Source organism: Mustelus asterias, chromosome X (genome assembly GCF_964213995.1).
Source record: "Mustelus asterias chromosome X, sMusAst1.hap1.1, whole genome shotgun sequence".
NCBI classification, from domain to species: domain Eukaryota; kingdom Metazoa; phylum Chordata; class Chondrichthyes; order Carcharhiniformes; family Triakidae; genus Mustelus; species Mustelus asterias.
In genome coordinates, this window is record NC_135834.1 from 17757040 (window position 1) to 17764412 (window position 7373).

Consider the following 7373-nt stretch of genomic DNA (forward strand, 5'->3'; position numbering starts at 1 on the left):
GATTGTATTCAGTGCAGACTCAATGGGTTGCATGGCCTCCTTCTGCACTGTAGGGATTCTATGATAAATCTTAGAATCCCTACAGTGCAGAAGGAGGCCATTCAGCCCATCGAGTCTGCACCAACCACAATCCCACACAGTGGTTAGCACTGCTACCTCATAGCACCCGGGTTCAATTCCGGCCTCAGGTCACTGTGTGTGGTTTGCATATTCTCCCTGTGTCTATGTGGGTTTCCTCAGGGTGCTCCGGTTTCCTCCCACAGTCCGAAGATGTGGGGTTAGGTGGGTAGGCCATGCTAAATTGACCCTAGTGTCAGGGGGACTAGCAGGGTAAATATGAGGGGTTATTGTGGTCAGTGCAGACTCGATAGAACATAGAACATAGAACATTACAGCGCAGAACAGGCCCTTCGGCCCACGATGTTGCACCGACCAGTTAAAAAAAAAAAAAAACTGTGACCCTCCAACCTAAACCAATTTCTTTTCGTCCATGAACCTATCTACGGATCTCTTAAACGCCCCCAAACTAGCCGCATTTACAACTGATGCTGGCAGGGCATTCCAATCCCTCACCACCCTCTGGGTAAAGAACCTACCCCTGACATCGGTTCTATAACTACCCCCCCTCAATTTAAAGCCATGCCCCCTCGTGCTGGATTTCTCCATCAGAGGAAAAAGGCTATCACTATCCACCCTATCGAAACCTCTAATCATCTTATATGTTTCAATAAGATCCCCTCTTAGCCGCCGCCTTTCCAGCGAAAACAATCCCAAATCCCTCAGCCTCTCCTCATAGGATCTCCCCTCCATACCAGGCAACATCCTGGTAAACCTCCTCTGCACCCTCTCCAAAGCCTCCACATCCTTCCTGTAATGTGGGGACCAGAACTGCACACAGTACTCCAAGTGCGGCCGCACCAGAGTTGTGTACAGTTGCAACATAACGCTACGACTCCTAAATTCAATCCCCCTACCAATAAACGCCAAGACACCATATGCCTTCTTAACAACCTTATCTACTTGATTCCCAACTTTCAGGGATCTATGCACACATACACCTAGATCCCTCTGCTCCTCCACACTATTCAAAGTCCTCCCGTTAGCCCTATACTCAACACATCTGTTATTCCTACCAAAGTGAATTACCTCACACTTCTCCGCATTAAACTCCATCCGCCACCTCTCGGCCCAACTTTGCAACCTGTCTAAGTCTTCCTGCAAACTACGACACCCTTCCTCACTGTCTACCACACCACCGACTTTGGTGTCATCAGCAAATTTGCTAATCCACCCAACTATACCCTCATGGGCGGAATGGCCTCCTTCTGCACTGTAGGATTCTATATTCTATGGTTTTCTGTTAATACATTAACATGTTCATAAGAAATAAAAGTCACAGAAAATACATCACAACAACACCATTACAGAAACCGGCAATCAAACCCACTCTAATCTGCTGTGTACTTTGAAGAAAGTGACTATTTATCTTTCAGTTAAAAAAGCTAATACAATTTAAGACACAGCATTTCTCCAGCATTAACATTCACAATCAAACTACAAGAAGCTTCACATGTATCCTCGAATCTTGCCATCAAATGTAACAGATTCTCATTCAGCATTAGTCCTGTCGTAAAACCATCAAACATAACCATACAAACAAAAACAGAAAATGCTGGAAAATCTCAGCAGGTCTGACAGAATTTGTGGGGAGAGAATAGAGCCAACATTTTGAGTCTGATTGACCCTTCGTCAGAGCTCTATTCCTACTTTGGCCTAAGGCAATATGGCACACGGCACTTACCAAGTAGGAGTGAAGCTGAAGACACAGACTCACATCGTACGATCCCGTGTTGAGTAAATTGATTCATGTACTTTGATTCTGTGACAACTAAACCAAAACTTAAAATTACTAAACATGATTTTCCCCACCATATTATGATCGCTGTTAACAAGATGCTCCATCACCACATGTTTATTGATTAATCCTGTCTCACTGCACATTGAGCTCTCGGATAGACAGCTCCCTGGTTGGATCTAGAATGAATTGCTCTAAGAAATTGGATCCAAACCACTCTATGAACTCATGTTTCAGGCTGCCTTTGCCAATCTGATTCTCCCAATCTCCCTTAAAGTCCACCCATGATTATTGCACGGCCTTAATTACAAGCCTCATTTATGACTTCCTGTACACTCTCCCTACAGTGTAACTACTGGTAGTGGCCTATTAACTACTCCCAAAAGCGACCTCATATCTTTGCTATTTCTTATCTCGACCTGAACTGATTCTACATCCTGATCTTTCAGGCTAAGGTGGCCTCTCAGTACTGAACTAATGTCATCCTTAATTAACAGAAGTGATCCCGTCACCTTTTCCTAGCTTCCTGCCATTCTAATATATCAGATACCCTTCCACATTTAGATCCCAGCCTTGGTCACTGTTCACCCAAGACTCTGTAATTCTATCAGGACACACACATTTCTCTCTATCCGCGCTGACAATTCATCCCTTTTGTTACAAATACTGCGTGAATTTCAATCCATTCTCAGGAGTTCAATAACCCAATAGGGATTTCAGGAGAAACCTCTTTACCCAGCGAGTGGCGAGATTGTGGAACTCACTACCACAGCGAGTGGTGAGAATGTGGAACTCACTACCAGAGCGAGTGGTTGAGGTGAATAGCATGAATACATTGGAGGGGAGGCTAGACACATACATGAGAGGGAAAGGAATAGAAGGATATGGTGATGGGGGAGATGACGAGGGGTGGGTGGAGGCTCACGTGGAGCATAAATACTGACATAGACCAATTGAGCCGACTGGCCTGGCCCTGTGCTGCAGGCTCAATGGAACAGAGACAAATGTATTTATTTTAGATCTACCTGTAGTGGGTAGGAAAAACATTATTTACTATCTCGGATAAAATAAATGTTCATCAGCTTGTGGATCATTTCAGTGGAAATGTGTTCTCCCAGGCTCAAAGAGCATCAGCCCACTGGAAGCAAAGTCATGAGACCGACCAGTCCAGCAGAAAGAAACCCTCCGACTTTCCCACTTCACCAATTGTCCGAATGAACATGGTTCAGTCTTGGATGTGATTAAAAGCAGCAATAACAGCAGAATCAAACCCCTGAGAACTCGCTGGTGTCTCTTTAGGGTATTTCAATGTCTGAATCCCTTATTACACTTAGTACTGATGAATGTCTTATCCCCAGTCTGAACTTGCTGGTGTCTCTGCATGCTGGATGACCACCTAAACCTCTTTGTACAGTGAGAGCAGCTGTATTGTCTCTCCTCAGTGTGAATGCGCTGGTGTGTCTGCAGATTGGATAACTGAGCAAATTCTTTCCCACAGTCAGAGCAGGTGAATGGTCTCTCCCCGGTGTAAACTCACTAATGATTCAGCAGGGTTGATGAATCTCTGAATCCTTTCCCACAATTAGTGCAGGTGAACAGCCTCTCCCCAGTGTGAACTCGCTGGTGTCTCCTCAGATTGGATAACTGAGTGAATCCCTTCCCACAGTCAGAGCGGGTAAACAGCTGCTCCCCGGTGTGAACTAGCTGCTGATCCTGCAGGTTAGATGCACATTTGAATCCCTTCCCACACTCAGTGCAGGTGAGTGGCCTCTCCTCAGTGTGAATGTGTTGATGAATTTCCAGTACCGACGGGGATATGAATCCCTTCCCACAGTACCCACATTTCCACGGTTTCCCATGGTCCAAGTGTCTTTCCACGTTGAAGAATCAAATAAGCTGTCCACACACATAGCACATGTCAGGTCTTTCCCATTTCCAAGGGGAATTGTTTTTCAACTGGGTAACTAGTTAAAGCTGGAACACTCTCACTTGGATGTGTGTGTGTGTGTGTGTGTCTCGGTGCTTTTTCAGTCACACTGATGTTTAAAATCTTCTGAAGCAGACAAAATAGACAAACATTTCTCCTACACTTCAAGGCTCATGATATTCACTTGCTGATCAATTGAGTGACTGAGTTGGATCTTGGCGTGATGTTTGGTTGCAGTTTCCTGTCTGTAAATCCTCGCACTCTGATATCCGTAAAAGAAATGTATAAAAGACATCACTGTCAGTACAGGATAGAAATTCAGAATTGTAAATTCTATTTACTGCTGAACACTTTAAAAGATGTCAATGTCTTTGAGAGAGACGAGATTCAAAAGGTGATGATAGTCAGATCCAGATCAATGGGGTAACTCTCAATGTTTGGCTTAACACCACATCTGATATCCTTTAAAAGGAGTTTACAAAAGCATCACAGTTAGCACAGGATAGAAATTCAGAACAGATAATTCTAGTCCCTATGGAACTTTGTTTCCTCTCTCATTCCCCAAAAGCTGTAAATCTCCATCCCACATGCTCTCCCTCCATTCTCACTCTGCTGTACTGAGTATGCAAGCTCTCAAGTCTATTGAAGGTGCCAATTGACATTGATTGACAGATCCGTGCTGACCACTTCCTATACTGGACACAGAGATCTGAAAATCTCTGTGTAACTACCGACTGACACGCTACAATTTAAAATCTGTGTCATATGCGGGACTGAATTACTGGATTGCAAGAACGAGAAGAATATGGGGAAGAATTTTATTTTGGCGCAGAAAGGTAATTACCTGGAACCTTCAAAATTCTTCAAGCTGACAGCCATGTTAAAGTTTTATATCTGGACATAAATGAGCAGACTGATGATGATGGAGCTGCACGGTGGCACAGTGGTTAGCACTGCTGCCTCACAGCACCAGGGACCGGTGTTCGATTCCTGGCTTGGGTCTGTGTGGAGTTTGCACGTTTTCCCTGTGTCTGCATGGGTTTCCTGCGGGTGCTCCGGTTTCCTCCCACAGTCCAAAGGTGTGCAGGTTAGGTGCATTGGCCATTTTAAATTCTCCCTCAGTGTTACCTGAACAGCCGCCGGAATGTGGCGACTAGGGGATTTTCACAGTAACTTCATTACAGTGTGAATGTAAGCCTACTTGTGATGTGTGTAATACACTGTTAGAGATACATGAAGAATGTGAGGAGGATCTTTATTTAGGCAGCGAGTGGTGACCTGGAAGGTGAAACTTAAAGGCTAGGTTGAGAAAAGAAATGGAAAGGGGGAGAAACAAAAGTGTTTTACTCACAGATGTTGGAGACGGGCAGAGGTTTGAGTCTGTCTGAAACTCCATCTTCATTCAGAGAGAGAGAGAGCAGCAGCTTTGCTGGGCAGTAATGAGCAGGTGAGCAAGCTCATTGTCCAACTTCCACATTCAGACAATGGGGGTAAGCCCGGAAGATGTGACCCCTGTTACAAGTCAGGCTGGATACTTCAAGGTGTTCTGTGAAGCTTGCCTGACCTGTAACGTGTTATGTTGAATTTGGCTAGGATGAGCATGCGAGGTTTCACTTCAGGTATGATTCAACTGACCCACGAGGAGCTTTCATCAAGAACAAAGTTTAATTAAGAATATTGTTGACATGTATAGTAAGACAATGAGTAAGAACTTTTAACAATTACAAACAAGAAACACAACAACCACGATAATGTATAACTCTTAAGGAAATATCTCTAATGTGTTCCAGCCAAAGCCAGCATCCAATACACAAAACCCTCCAAATAAACACAATACAGCATAGGTTAATGTACACTTGTTACAGCAATCCAGCTTTCTGGGTTGAATGCTGAAAATCCCTTGTGAAGAAACTCAGAAGAGGTTGTAGTCAAATCTGTTTCCAAAACACAGGTCCTTTAAGGCAAGATAGCAATGTCCTTCAGGTAACTGATAATAGAGAGAGAGAGACTGCTTCTTAGCTTTGTTTTGTGGAGAGCCACAAAACAAAACTGGCAACCCAAAGGAAAAAACCCCTATCACCTGACAGCCACAGCTTAGCTCCCCCCCCCCCCCCCCAATGACAGCTGAAGCTGTAAGCTGCACCATTTAAAAGAAAATGTCCTTAAAGATACACTCATAAGACATCCCGGAAGGTCCGGCTTTGAGTGGAACTTGGAAGTATTTGGACGAACTATTTGTAACCCCGGAAGTCATAACCCCGAGAGGTGAAACCCCCGAAAAGCAAAACCCTGGAAGGTCACAGATAGCTTATAATGGACTCCATTTATTTTGCGAGGGAGTTGTTGTTATTGTGTTACTAAGTATTGGTACTGTGTTTACATTAGGTTGTTGTTTTATTATTTTACCATTGTGATTTTCTTGTAACCTCCTGAGGGCATAACCCCCTGAAAGCGAGGATTCCGGAAGGTGAAAACCCTGACAACAAAGCCCTGGAGGGTTGCAGATAACCCACAATGTTCATTTTCATTGTAATGGAGCTGTTTGTTACTGTATTAAGGAGGGAATACTATTTGTTAGTGTTATGTTAATATTAGTTATTGTTTTATAATTGATCATTGTGGATTGCCTGTAGCCTGGACGGTGTCCCATGCCACCTCGCCCCGATACAGTAACCCCCGGTTAGAGGGAGTGCTAATCCGGAAGTTGAAAATCCGAAGGACAAAACCCTGGAGGGTTGCAGATAACTCACAATGGTCTCCATTCTTATTGAAAGTGAGCTGTTTGTTATTGTCTTAAGGATGGCGTGATAGCTATTGGTACTTTGTTAATATTAGCTTGCTGGCTTGCAGTCATTGCGAGTTGATTGTATCCTTGGAATGCATGGTCGCAGACAACTCGTGATGCATGCTGGCTGTGGATAATGTGTTTATATTAGGTTGTTGTTTATATACTACTGTAATTTCATAATGTGTTTTGATTGAAATACATTTGGATGGAATTTTTGTAACCCCGAAGCTGTAACCCTGCTGGCTTAAACTCAGTAAGTCAAAACCCTGGAAAGCAAAACCCTGGAAAATCACAGATAACTTTTAATAGATACCAGTGGTTGATATTATGCTTCTATTAGGCTGTTGTTTATATATTTGCCATTATAAAACTACCATGTCTTTTGACTGATGTTTTGAATGGCTTACTTGTGACCCCTGCGGCTTGGCCCTGACAGGCCAAGGGAATTGCCCAGTAAGTCTAGGCCCCGGGGACTGAGCCCTGGTTGCAGATAATCTACATTGTGCTACTTTTGTTGTCATTTTATCATTTATTATTGCGAGACTATATTGTATTCTGGTTTGTAATTGGAAATTGGAATGTATTTTGGTTTGTATTTGTGAATTGTTTAAATAAAAAGACTCAGCCGCGCTGAGCTGTTGTCCAATGGGAAAGGCTGGAAGACCCGGACAGACAATGGTCAGTGTGCCGGCTTTGTCCCGGCCCCTGCTCCACATCCGCACATGTGCATTCCACCCGAAAAGATGCACATGCACAATCTCCAAAAAATCCGCACATGCGCACTTTCGATTCCCATCATCTCA